Source organism: Lathamus discolor, chromosome 10 (assembly GCF_037157495.1).
Source record: "Lathamus discolor isolate bLatDis1 chromosome 10, bLatDis1.hap1, whole genome shotgun sequence".
Taxonomy (NCBI): Eukaryota; Metazoa; Chordata; class Aves; order Psittaciformes; family Psittacidae; genus Lathamus; species Lathamus discolor.
In genome coordinates, this window is record NC_088893.1 from 362,754 (window position 1) to 376,644 (window position 13,891).

Consider the following 13,891-nt stretch of genomic DNA (forward strand, 5'->3'; position numbering starts at 1 on the left):
CCCCCCAACCTGTACTGGTACATGGGGTTGTTCTTCCCCAGATGCAAGACTCTACACTTGCCCTTGTTAAATTTCATCAAGTTTCTCCCCGCCTAACTCTCCAGCCTGTCCAGGTCTTGCTGAATGGCAGCACAGCCTTCTGGTGTGTCAGCCACTCCTCCCAGTTTTGTGTCATCAGCGAACTTGCTGAGGGTGCACTCAGTTCCCTCATCCAGGTCATTGATGAAAATATGAAACAGCACCGGTCCCAGCACCGACCCCTGAGGGACTCCACTAGTCACAGACCTCCAGCTAGATTCTGCGCCATTGACCACAACTCTCTGCCTTCTTCCTTTCAACCAGTTCTCGATCCACATCACTACTTGATCGTCGAGCCCACACTTCCTTAGCTTATCTATGAGGGTGCTGTGGGAGACAGTATCAAATGCCTTACTGAAATCAAGAAGAAATACATCTACCGCTCTACCATCATCCCTCCACCTAGTCACTTCCTCATAGAAGGCTATAAGGTTGGTCATACATGACTTCCCCCTCATAAAACCATGTTGGCTGTTCTTAATGACCCCCTCATCCTTGATATGCCTAGTGATGGAGTCAAGAATAACTTGTTCCATCACCTTTCCAGGGATGGAGGTAAGGCTGACCGGTCTATAATTACCCGGGTCCTCCTTCTTGCCTTTCTTATAGACTGGTGTGACCTTTGCCATCCGCCAATCCTCAGGCACCTCGCCCGTTTCCCATGACTTACCAAAGATGATGGAGAGTGGCCTAGCAATGACCTCCGCCAGCTCCCTCAGCACCCGTGGGTGCATTCCATCCGGACCCATCGATCTACAGATGTCCAGATTGCATAGCTGATCCCTAACCCAATCCTCATCTACCAAAGCAAACTCCTTTGTCCTGACTCCTTCTGGGGCTATAGAAATCCGGGGCCCTCGGGGAGAGTCTGCAGGAGTAAAGACAGAGGCAAAGAAGGCATTCAGCACCTCTGCCTTCTTTATATCCTCTGTCTCCAGGGCACCCACTTCGTTCACCAGTGGGCCTATATTGCCTCTTGTGTTAGTTTTAGTTGCTATGTATTTGAAGAAGCCCTTTCTATTGCCTTTAACCCGACTAGCAAGATTGAGTTCCAAGGAGGCCTTAGCTGTCCTAATTGCCTCCCTACATCCTCTAACCACTGTCCTATATTCCTCCCAAGCGGCCAGCCCCTCCTTACATAATCCATAGATTCTCCTTTTCCACTTGAGTTTGCCCAGCAGCTCCTTGTTTAACCACGCCGGTCTCCTAGATCCCTTACTTGATTTCCTACTCATTGGGACGCTCCGATCCTGAGCTTGGAAGAAGCGGTCCTTGAATGCTAACCAACTATCTTGAGCCCCTTTACCGCCTAGTACACTTTCCCATGAGACTTCCCTTAGCAGTTGACTGAAGAGGCCAAAGTTGGCCCTTCGGAAATCCAGAACTGTGGCTTTGCTAGGTATTCTATTCCTCCCACACAGGATCCTAAACTCCACCATCTCATGGTCACTGCAGCCAAGGCTGCCATTGACCGTCACCGCTTCGACCAAACCCTCTTTGTTGGCGAGTACTAAATCTAGCAGCGCTGCTCTCCTAGTTGGTGCGTCCACCATTTGCATTAAGAAATTATCATCAATGCATTCGAAGAACCTCCTAGACTGTGAATGACTGGCTGTGTGAGTCTTCCAGCAAATATCGGGGTAGTTAAAATCCCCCACGACGACTAAGGCATGTAGTCGCGAGGTTACTTCCAGTTGCCTGTAGAAAGCCTCATCAACTCCTTTATCCTGATCAGGAGGTCTGTAATAGACCCCCACAACTGTATCACCCGTGCCAGTCTGTCCCTTAATTCGTACCCACAGACATTCCACTTGCTCCTCATCCGACCCCGGACAGAACTCAATACATTCTGGTTGCTCTCTCACGTAAAGAGCAACTCCACCACCTCGCTTCGCTGACCTATCTTTCCTAAAAAGGACATAGCCATCCATGACCACATTCCAGTCATGTGAACTGTCCCACCATGTCTCTGTAATTGCCACTAGATCATAACCTTTAGCCCGCACACAGACTTCTAACTCCTCCTGTTTATTCCCCATGCTGCGTGCATTGGTGTACAGGCGTTTCAGGGAGCCAGTCCTAGTACCCTTTTTCCCCTGCGGGACAGGGTCTAAAAAGCTATCCTTTCCCACAAATGGAACAAGAGATTGATAGTCCTCCTTAGCCCGCCATCCTTCAATCCCTAGCATGCTCCTCTTGGGCTTGTCCCCAACAGGCCCAGTTAAATCCCCTCCCCCCTTCATAACTAGTTTAAAGCCCTGTCAATAAGCCCTGCTAACTCCTGCCCCAAAACCCTTTATCTTCTCTGGGACTCTTGTATCCCGCCTGTCACCAGCAAACCAGGTGTCCGATACAGCAGCCCGTGACTGAAAAACCACGAATGTTTGAACTCTGCTCCCTCAGCCAAAGAGCCAGGAGTGAATAATTCTGCTGGGCCTCTTCAGCACCCAGCTTTGAAGGGTGACACACACATTGCTGTCTCTCCTCACTTTCCTACCTCAAAGTGCATTGAATCCAACATCTTTGGTGCCTCCTCTTGGCTGAGCACAGCAGAGTAAAGCACGAACGTTTGAACTCTAATCCCACAGCCAAAGAGCCTGGAGTGAAAGATCTCTCTCGTCATCTTCAGCACACAGTAAGCTTTGCAAGGGTGACACACACTTTGCTGTCTCTCCTCACTTTCCTACCTCAAAGTGCATTTGATTCCAACATCGCCGCCGCCTGCTCTCAGCTGAGCACAGCAGAGTAAAGCACTAATGTTTGAACTCTGCTCCCTCAGGAAAAGAGCCAGGTTTGAAAGTTGTTGCTGGGCATCTTCAGCACACAGTGAGCTTTGAAAGGTGACATGCACATTGCTGTCTCTCCTCACTTTCCTACCTCAAAGTGCATTTGAATCCAACTTCTCCGGTGCCTGCTCTAGGCTGAGCACAGCAGAGTAAAGCACGAACAAAGCTACATATGACACGGACTTCTGGAGTCACCTCTTAAATTCTAGCCCTGCTGCATGCATTCCAGTGGCCTTATCCGAAAAGTGAAGGTTTCCCATGGATATACACTGGTTTCAGTGCCTGCTTTTACTTTTGCATCTGAAACACGCATCTCAGGCCCCAAGTGTCTCCTTGTAAAGCTGAGATTTGTCTTGGTACCTACTGATTCTAACTAGTAGTGTTTATCAGTGAAGGTGCTTGTGCCTGCCAACTCTAGTATCTCAGTGTAGAAGCTTATTTACCTTGGGTTTGGCTTGAGGAAAGGGTTGTTCAGGGAAGTGTGAGCGAGTTGATGTCTTTCTGTATTTACGTACGGCTGGAAGTTGTTTCCAGTGGTTCCGCCTGCTCAGGGAATGGTTAATTGGGTAATTTGAGTAAATACAAACAGTATGGTTGTGAAGCTGTGGGAGAGTGGGGAGCATTCCCTGTGGCAGCTTCATTTGAGGCTTCAGCACAGTGGTAAATCTAAGGCATTCAGGTGAATCTGCTGTTAAATTTAGTGTGGTCCCAGGCACTGGGATGTAAGGGAGGTCACAACCATCATGTTTGTGAAACACTGTTTTTTCAGCACAAGTTAATTAAAAGTGTTTTTCTTCCAAGAGGTCCAAATGAGGCTTCTATGTCCCATTAGGTCAAGACCTGCCCTCTTCAGCATCTTAAACCTGCAGTGACTATCTGCAAATACATGAAGGTGCCCCGCTATAAACTATGGGCACATTGGAGCAGAGGAAGGCTCTGATTCAGTACTTTGCTTTTTTAATGATGAATGTGGTTTCTTGCAACCAGAAGTGACTTGTGTTGGATATCAGCTGGGGAAACCAGCAGCACAAGCAGCCTACCCCGTTTCCAGGGGACAAACAACAGCCACAGCGATGGGAGCCTATGAAAAGAATGACCTGGACTTTAGGCAAAGCTACTAGAGTGTTGGAAAACAAATTAGTATATGTAAAAGGGGACACTTTTCAATACTTCAGGAGATCAGGCTGGATAATAACTATGAATGTGCATTGGTAAAATGGCCTGGAAAAACAGGAACTGTGCTGAGCTTTGTATGGGAAACAGCAATCTGGCCCACCTCTGAATTTCAAAGAAGTCAATTCTGATTCAAGTGAATAAGAGAGAAACCCACTATGAATAGGGAAGGAATTAAGTAAGAGGTAAAGGAAGTAAGATTAAAGCTCATTCTTTCCGTGATGGTTAGGTCTAATTGAATCGGGTCTATTCTGCAGTAATCGTGCCTGATTTTTACCTCATAAATAATAATCATAAAAAATCATAAAAAGTTGATGCGCAGCTGCAACAGTGTGGTGGGGCTCATAAATGAGTATGCAGTCTAAGGAAGAAGAAACCCCTAAACCCCCCCCCCGAAAAAAAACCCTTATTTCCTCCAAGTGGAAACATCAACAAGCATTGCTGATAAACAGACGGAAATCTCAGGTTTGGAGTGGTCCTTAGCATTTAGAGAGTCATTCTTTTTACATTCAAGGGCCGAGAATGCTTGTTTAGATTTAGGGAAGAGGGGAGAATTGGAGAAAGGAAAACAGGACTGTCTTGGAGACAGAGATCTTTCCACCTAAGTGTTACAGAGTTTGCTGTGGAGTTTCTCCTTACAAATGCTTTCCTGACAATTTTAATTGGTTTTATTCTCTTTTTTTAAAGCTGGTTTCTTGCTTCCATTCCCCACTTCACTGCCTGACTTCCCATAAATATTACTGCATTTTTGTTGTTGTTAACATTTGCAGTGCAAATAACAAATATTTAAGCTTGTCTTGCAGGGAAAAAGTCAATTTTTTAAAACCAAATGAATATCAAATTAAAGTGCTTGCAAATAATTCTCAGCGATACCTTCTCTCAGGCTTATTTCCAAAGCACTTTGTTAGCATCTCTTAACACCTGTAGCATCAAACATGCTTACTCCAAGCCACTTTGAGACCTGCATTTGCACGTGGGTGACTGCTAGATGAGATGCTTCATTTTGTAGGCACGGTGTGGACCACGTCCGGCAGTGAGTGTCCCTCTCTTCACCATCACTGTTGGGGCTGGGGAGTGTTCTCCATATCTGGAGATAACTGCTCCAGCTACCAGCAGGCTGCTCCGGGCAGCACTTGGCCGGGTCGCGGTGTCCCAGGGACCGGCTGCTTCCCCTGGGGCCGCCGGCGCTGTGGCAGCCACAGAGGCGTTTGCTTGCTGCCATCTCAGAAGCGGGGTTTGCTTTTAGAGGGGAGCAGGGAGCAGGATGGAGCGGTCCCAGCACCCTGTCCAGGCGAATCTTAACAATATCCAGTGCTGGGGAATCCACCATTTCCCTGGGGAGATTATTCCAAAGGCTGACTGTTCTCATTGTGAAAAATTTCCCTCCTGTGTCCAATTGGAACGTCCCCAGGAGTAACTTGTACCCAGCGTGGAGCCTATTTTCCCTAAAGGGCTCTTGCACATAAGCTTTTCCTGGAGGGGAAAAAAAGGTAACAGTAATTGGAGTAAAAAAATAAATTAATTGGAGTCATAAACCAGGGGGTGCCCTTGGGGATGAGCCTCAGTTAACCTCAGCACACCCCTGACTGCAGCTCTGTATGGCTGGGGTTTTTAATGTAGTGCAGGTAAGACAGAGCAATGGTTTGGCTCAGGGCAGCCTGGCTGTGCCTGGGGTCAGGTCCATGGTGAGCTGGGAGAGAGGGACCTTACTCATGCAGTCACTAGGTTTCTGAGTAAGGACCACCAAAGCTATTCACTGCTCTTCATAGGAATATAGCCAAAAGGATTCAGTCACATCCAGACACAGAGCTGCAGTTCTCATTAGCTTTGTCTTTTAAATTTCTAAAGCCCTCCTCTGCTGAAACAGTCCATTCCAAAGAGAGAGGGGTTTCTTTTAACAGTTCACATAGGGGTCTTACCAGAACACTAGAATCATGCATCCAAAGCCTGCATCGTCCAGTCATTACCAGGAACGTCCGGAGCAACTTGGTGGTCGATGGTCGTGGAGTTTGACAAATGGCTTCTTTTCGAGCAGTTCCAAGTTCTCTCTGTTCTCCTGTTATTTCATATCCTAGGTAGGAAACTCAGGTTTGGATTAGTTGGGCCTTTTGTCTGGATACCCAATAACCACTCAGTCCCAGAAAACTCAATAATCCCACCATTCACTGGACACGTTCTTCCTTTGTTTCTATGGCAATTAATAGGTCATCCACATCTTGTAACAGAGTCCCCGTCTGAGTGGGTGGTTTCCATGATTCTAGTGCCAGTGCTGATTTTGAAAACTCGCTGGACTGTTTTTAAACCTTTGAGGTAATACTGTCCAAGTTAATCGGGTTTTCCTTACTGTGTCAGGATTTTCCCATTCAAAAGCAAATAAATTCTGGTTTTCTTTGGCCAATGGTAAACAAAGAGTCCTTTAAATCCAAGACGGCAAACCATTTCTGATTATTATTCAATTTAGTCAATAAGGTATACGGATTAGCTATTACTGAATTAATATCCTCTACAAATTTGTCGATTGCTCTGAGATCTTGAACCAATCTGCAACTTTATTTCTTTACCGGCAAGACAGGAGTATTATATTCCAATTCACATTCAATTAATAATTTATATTTTAAAATTTATCAATGATTTTTAATTCCCTTTCCCTGCAATTTTAGGGGGATATTGTTTTATTCTAATTGGGCAGCCCCCACCACCCTTTTTATTCCTACTTCAACAGGCAAAGCATTTTTCGCCTTACCTGGAACTTCACACGCCCATACTCCCAGATATACCTGATTAAGGATTTCTTCTATTTCAGGGAGGTCCTCCTGTTTGCTTTTCTGTTGAATTAAAGAGAAACTCAAAACTGCATTTAATTGATCATTTTTAACTCTTAATTCCATTTTGCCTTCTTTAAATGTTGCGTCTCATCCTAAACATTTCGGAGAATTTAGCATGCATAAAATTTATGCATTCCCATTTGTTTTCCCAATTTGTAGTTTAAGGGTTTCAGAAAGAACGCCTCCTTTTTTTTTTTTTCCTCTTTTTCTTGGTGACCAGTAGCTCCCAAATCTGTAACAAATTCTTTTCCCTCTGATTTAATGCCGCATAAGTTGCTCCTGTATCCACTAAAATTCCACTTTATTTCCTCTAGTCCCTAGTTTTAATTTAACAGGTGGATCTGCTAGGGTAGATTCCCCAGGTCCCCATCAGTCTAGTTCCAATTCAGCCACCGGAGCCACCCCATGGCACTCCCCCCAGGGCAATCTCTCTTCCAACGTCCAAACTCCCCACAGCACACACAGATCTGGTCTCATAGGAGACGAACCCACTCCCCCACCTCCGCCCGACATCCCTCCACCTCTGCCTCCCCAGCACTCATCCCACGCTCAAACACAGGAACTGCCCGAGCTCCCCTCCTTGCCCTCTTGGTTTTCCTTAGCATCTTTCCCCAGTATCACAATCTGAACAACATCTCTCCAGCTTAGCTTTCAGTTTTTCCCTGCCCTTTTCCAAAGCCAAAATTAAGGGATCTGGCAGAGGTATATTAATTTCACATTCCGTCTGTCACTTGGGGTCGTTTCTTAAAGTGAAAAACATATCTGCATACATTACTTATCCCATTTTCCTTGCCACCTCAAAACAACATTAATTGCAACAATGTATCATAATTCCAAGTTCCATTTTTAGGATATTTTTCCTGATCTTCCAAACTATACAAAGGCCACCATCCGTTACAATATTTTTATCAACGTTTTCTCATTTACCGAGCCCCCAGGAAACCCTCCCAGTTCTTTCAAACGTGCCAAAATGCACCCTAAAGGACTCTTTTTCAAGATCTCTCCCCTCTGCTGATTTCCCATTATCAATCTCACGTTCTCACACACACACACACACACACGGGATCCCACAGACACACTCCACACAGTTACAACACTTGAGACAGAGACTAAAATTGTATCAAACTAACAACAGTTATAACAACCTGCCACCGATACCAAAATCACAAGACCAAAATCATCACTATAATGAGCCACAAAATAGACACTCCACAGTTACAACACTTGAAACAGAGATAACAATTAATAATACATTTATAACAGTCTGTCACCAATACCAAAATCACAAGACCAAAATCATAACTATAACAAGCCACAACGTAAGTCAAATACCAGTAAAATCCAAAACCTTTTCTACAAGACGCCCACCTCGTCTTGCAGGACCTCAACCACAAGATGCCCTCTGCTTCTTGCGATTGTGTCCTGGGTTTACCAGGAGCCGTTTTGCTCCTTCTTAGTAACTGGTTCAAGCTCTGTGTTTTGACTTCCAGCCTGGGCAGACAGCTGATAACACCGATTGGTTTTAACTGTTGTTAAGTAATGTTTATTCTGGCCAAGGACTTTGTGAGTCTCATGCTGTGCTGGGGACGAGGGGAGGCCGGGAGGAAGCAGAGACAGGACACCTGACCCAAACTAGCCAAAGAGGTATTCCGTACCACAGCACGTCATGCCCAGGGAGGTAACTGGGAGTTACCCGGAAGGGCACTCTCTCTCTTCGGGGGGGTCGAACTCGTTCGGCGGTGGTATCGTATTCTCTTGTTATTTTCTCTTATCAATATTATCATTGGTGGTAGCAGTAGTGATTTGTGTTGTACCTTGGTTGCTGGGCTGTTCTTATCTCAACCCGTGGGAGTTACATTCTCCTGATTCTCCTCCCTATCCCACCGGGAGTGGGGAGGGTCGGGGGGGGAGGGGCGAGTGGATGAGCTGTGTGGATCGGTTTAAACCACGACAGATTGTATATGGGTAAAACCAAAATCTTTCTTGCAGGACCCCAACCACGAGATGCCCTCTGCTTCTTGTGCGTATACACCGATAAAATGCAAAACCTTTTGTACAAGACGCCCACTGCGTCCTGCAGTGATACAGGGTTAATAAATGTACATGGGAACAATACAGGGGATTGTATAAGAGAGTTAGAAGAATTCCTTGCTTAAACAAAAGTATTGTCTGTTGTAAACACCTATCATGCTTACTAAACAGAACAAGGCACAAACTACTGATAAGGGGAGGAGACAGAGGCCTGATTCTACTGATAAGCAACTATTGACAAGGAAATGCGAATGTCTGGGTCTATTGATAAGGGGGAGAAGCTGATGATTTATGGATGAGGTACCGACTAAACCCTAAAGCCATGCGCGAAGATTAAAAGGTGAAAAGTTTAAGAAGAGGAAGACTCGTTTACTTCATCTTGAGGATCCCTGCCCACAGGAGGAAGACTCATTTACTTCATCTTGAGACCCCTGCCCATGACCAGAGGGGGCACTGCGCAGGCGCAAAGGACCTTCTAGCTCATTATAATACGAAGCGGGGACACATACTAAATACGTATAGGCGTATCAGTAATCTAATGCATATGTATGCCTTAAGGGAATAAATGTAAAGGAAAAACGACCCTGGGTGTGCATGCTTTGGAGGAACGATCCCCATGCACCTCAGCGCTGAATAAAGCATACCTACTTTACAACTTTAACGAGTTGTGGAGTCAATCCGCGTATCAACCCAAGTACCAACATCTAACTGGCCTCAGCAGACAGACGCCAGACCAGACCAAAGAGGTCCTGGGGAAACCATTTCAGAAGAACACAGGTAACTGAAATCACTTCCAGGGACCAGGGTCAGGACTGGCTGGGAGCAGGGACACAGGAGCCAGCACATACCGAGCTGGCCGCGGTGTAACTGCCAGGCACACTTGAGGGACTCCGGCACCGTGTGGTGGCAGCGAGTGGCAGCAGCGAGGACGGGCCTGGTGTCACCGGGCAGCCACAGCAAGGCCGGGCTGGAGCTGCCACACAGCCAGAGCACCACAGCCTGAGCTGCTGGGAGAGACGGGACAGAACTGGTGACACTGGTGACACACACACAGGGACACACACGCAGGAGTTGCTGCTGCTGCCCAGCCCCACATCCCCATGCCAGGCACTGGCAGCACTCTGGGAAAGCTGGACGCATCCCCACAGTCATCACTGATGGACACAAGAGGTGAGAGAGAGCTCATGCACTGAGGAGGGGAGAAGTGGGTGGGATCAAAGGAAAGGCCGAAGAGGGCTGGGAGGCCCATTTTCAGCCTCTTCTCTCTTGTTGGCCTCCCCCCGTTTCTGGGATAAGGGCAGGAGAGGACCGGGAGGGAGGCTGGAGCTGCACGTGAGCCCTGCCTGCCCCCAGCTCCTGCCCATCACTCACGGACAGCAAGGAACCGTCAGGGGCTCAGGGAGATTTCTAACCAACCTCAGCCCATCCAATGCAGCAGCTGCAGCAGCAGCAGACACAGGGCGTCTCCTGCTTTGTGACTCCCAGCAGAAAACAGTCCTGGGAAACCAATGAGCACCCAGGATTTATCAGGCAAAGCAATTCCAGAAGGGACCACAACAAAGCAATTCCAGAAAGGACCACAACGTGCTGCCAAAGCCTCATCTGCTGCAGGTTTCGGCCTCTCTCTGGCCTCCCCACTTTGAATACCCCATTCCTGGGCAGAACTACAGAGCTATGGGACAGAGAGAAAAGTGACCCTGGGTAGAGGCACAGGGAGTGGAGGAATCCAGGCATTAGGTCAGTTCTAGAAGAGCATCAAAACACTGAGGAGGAGGATGAGGGGGATCTCTGCTGCTTCTGAAGGACACCACCAGCACGGAAGAGAATCCAGCCAGGGTTAAATCTTAGCCTGGAGATCATGGGACCATTTCTCAGAGGGAGATCTGTAACAGCTCCTCAATGCAAGGGCAAAACCTTCCAAGCATTAAGATGTGAAGCCACACAGAGCACCCTGTCCTGGTTATCCATTCCTGGAGGGCAGCTCTCAACCCAGCAGGATTTAACAGCACTTTGGTCTCAAATGCACAGAAATGTGGCACCACTGGGGAGACACAGACTCGGCGAGCTTTGCTTATCGAAGACTTGTGATTTTCCGCCATGCTCTTTCAACACTGCAGCTATGGCTGCCCAACCTGCTTCTCCACTCCAGGGCTGAAGATTGCAGAGCTCTCGAAGTTGGCACTAATGTTAGCATAAGAATAAATACATAACCACCGGAATGGTTATATGAGGTGCTTTATTGCAGCGCTGGGAAACCAGGGGCACTCGCCCAAATCTGGCTTCGACCTCGTCACATCGTGTTCGCAATTTATACACTAAAAATTTGGTCACTAATACACATGCAACACGGATTACATCATTAACTAATACATGTGCAGCACCTTTCTGCTCTTTGCATATACACCAACCATTGTGTGGACGCCAGCATTCTCTTATTCTCACTTGACTACCCTTGGTGTGTCCATAATTTCTGCTTCGACAGACTTTCACAATACTTTCTTAAATCCACCCATATACCCTTCACCATATATGGTTATGTTGGCTCTTGCCACCAAGCCTACCATTGTTAACGTTGGCTACTGAATAACTATGGTACGAAACTACAAACAATACTGCAAAATTACAGTATTTCCAAAGCCACACTATTGATTTATAAATTGTTCAAATATAATCATTTCTACTATTTATATAGTTATCGTAAAAAATTCGCCCCTTTTTCTAACACTAACAATAAAATCAGCTATTCCATGCTCTCAGACAACAACTCGCCGGGCAGGAACAAACTAAACCAGAGGCAGCTCTGGGGGAAAAGCCTGGAAACAGTTTCCTAACAGAACACGGTCTGAGGTGGGGACGTGCCCCTTCAGCAAAGGCTCACGAGGTTCCTGGCCTCAAGTCACCAGCAGCTTCAGCACTGCACAAAGATTCCAACTTGGAAGTGCCAGATCTGCAGCCACCAAAATGCAACCCCGGCTCCTGGCAGCTGCAGGAATCAGCCACCACGTCACAGACATGGACCTTTGAGATCATCGAGTCCAACATTAACCCGGCGCTGCCGAGGCCACCGCTAAACCCCGTCCCCAAGCGCCACGTCTACACATCTGTTCAACCCCTGCAGGGATGGTGACTCCACCACTGCCCTGGGCAGCCTGTTCCACGCTTGACAACCCCTTCAGTGAACAAACTGCTCCTCATCTCCAGTCTAAACCTGCCCTGGTGCAAACTGAAGCTGTTTCCTCATGTCCTGTCACTTGTTCCTTTGTGAGAAGAGACCAAACACTGCTGTGAAGCCCACGAAACTCCTTAGAGATGCTGACTGAGCTGCAACACCCTGAAAGACTCCCGGATTCTCGCTACAGACTGAGGAACTGGGGCACCAGAGAGCTGACACAGCCCAAGCCAGAGTTACCAGGCACCTGAAGATACACCACAGCACTTGTTCGTCCCTTTGGTGGTCTCTAGCCAGGCAGAAGATGAGGTTTTGTAGAACAGCCAACGCTCAGTCCTGGAAGAACACTTTCCAGCGCACACACACTGAAAATTCAGTACAGGAAAAGGAACTCTCCACTTCTGATGTGCAAGCTCAAGCAAATGAAGAAAAGCCACAGCTAGGGAAAAGCAGGACTTGGCTAAGTTCCAAAGCCAATACGCATCATAAAGAAAGGACTTAAGTCCTTGAACCAAGCACTACGACTCACAAAGCATCAGCCTGTTCTTTAGGATGCACAGGAGAGGAGGCTCTGCCCAGGTTTTGCTATCAAGAAACCCCAACAGGGAAAGGAAAAGAGCAGCCACCTTGTTTGCCCACGCCTGGTGTCCTCAACACAGGACCCAGAGCTCACCTCCAAATCCCTTTCGCAAGTGGCCTCTGCCCGGGGCAGCTCAGCCCTGCTTCCATCTTTCTGCACATGTTCCTTTCATCTCATCTTCTGCCAGTATCAAAACTCACCAGAGAACACACAGAGGCAATGGTGAGTGACCCAGATACTGAACCTCATCACTGAGACCTCCTGCTCCTCTGCTGTCGTTGCTGGAAACAGACACCACCGACAGCACACAGAGAAGCCTCGAATGAAAGCTTCCCAAGAGATCCTAAACCTGAGAGGAGCTGCAGCAACCCCAGAGGCTTTACATTCTGGCTCTGGTTGACCATGAAGGCAACAGCTCTCCCACCAGGAATCAGGTCTGGGAACAGCCAGCTCTTCCCCTTACCTTTATGCTTTTATCACCTTTATCCTGCCCCAGAGCCCACCAGGCAGTGGATGAAAGCCAGGAGCAGGCTCAGATCCCCCACGAGCAGGAGGAAACACTCCAATGTGTTGTGAGCTGAGGAATTCCCTTGAGAGGGAGGCCAAGAGACAGGCTGCGAGGGGAAGAGTGTAATAAGCACATCAACGTATTGGCTTTCACAAATCATAGCCGTTGCTATGTGGCTATAACCGCTGTGAGTTCCCAAAGGTCGCTAAAGACACAAGATTAGACAAGAAGCTGAAAATGGCCAGAACTCTTGAGCAAAAGGGAGTCACATAGAAAAACAATTTATAAAGGTAAAAGAAAAGGGGGGGGGGGAGCTTGGTATAAGAAAAGCCAGTGCCTGAAAAACATAGGGTTAACGTACTTTTAGCCTAACTTAGGTCGAAAATAAAGAACAATGTTTGTGTTGTAAGTCTGTGGAATTTAGTGGCCCCACTGAACATGAATGAATGATTTCACACCATCCTTCTACTTATCAGTTAGTTTAGAGACAGTGCCTCCCAAACATCTGCTAGCTTGGGATACTCCTTATCTGCCCATCCTGCAATAAATTTTGCAGGAAGGTCACACTCTCCCAAATCTTTTCCAGCTATCAGAAGAATTACAGATATGGCTGCTTTCAGCTAGTTTTGTGATTACTGGGGCATCCAACCGTGCCAAAGGTGAAAAGTACACCGCGAGGAAGACTGCTTAGTCCATCCTCAAGACCCCTGCCCACAGTCACTGGAGAGCAGTGCATAGACG

General features: G+C 47.3%; 1 long non-coding RNA gene across 1 annotated transcript; it reads left to right on the forward strand.

Moving 5' to 3' along the window:
- Positions 1-8,545: 8,545 nt before the first annotated feature.
- Positions 8,546-9,548, forward strand: LOC136019975 (uncharacterized). Its single transcript, XR_010615140.1, has 2 exons — positions 8,546-8,604; positions 8,852-9,548. It is a non-coding gene; the product is annotated as an uncharacterized LOC136019975 (long non-coding RNA).
- Positions 9,549-13,891: the final 4,343 nt, after the last annotated feature.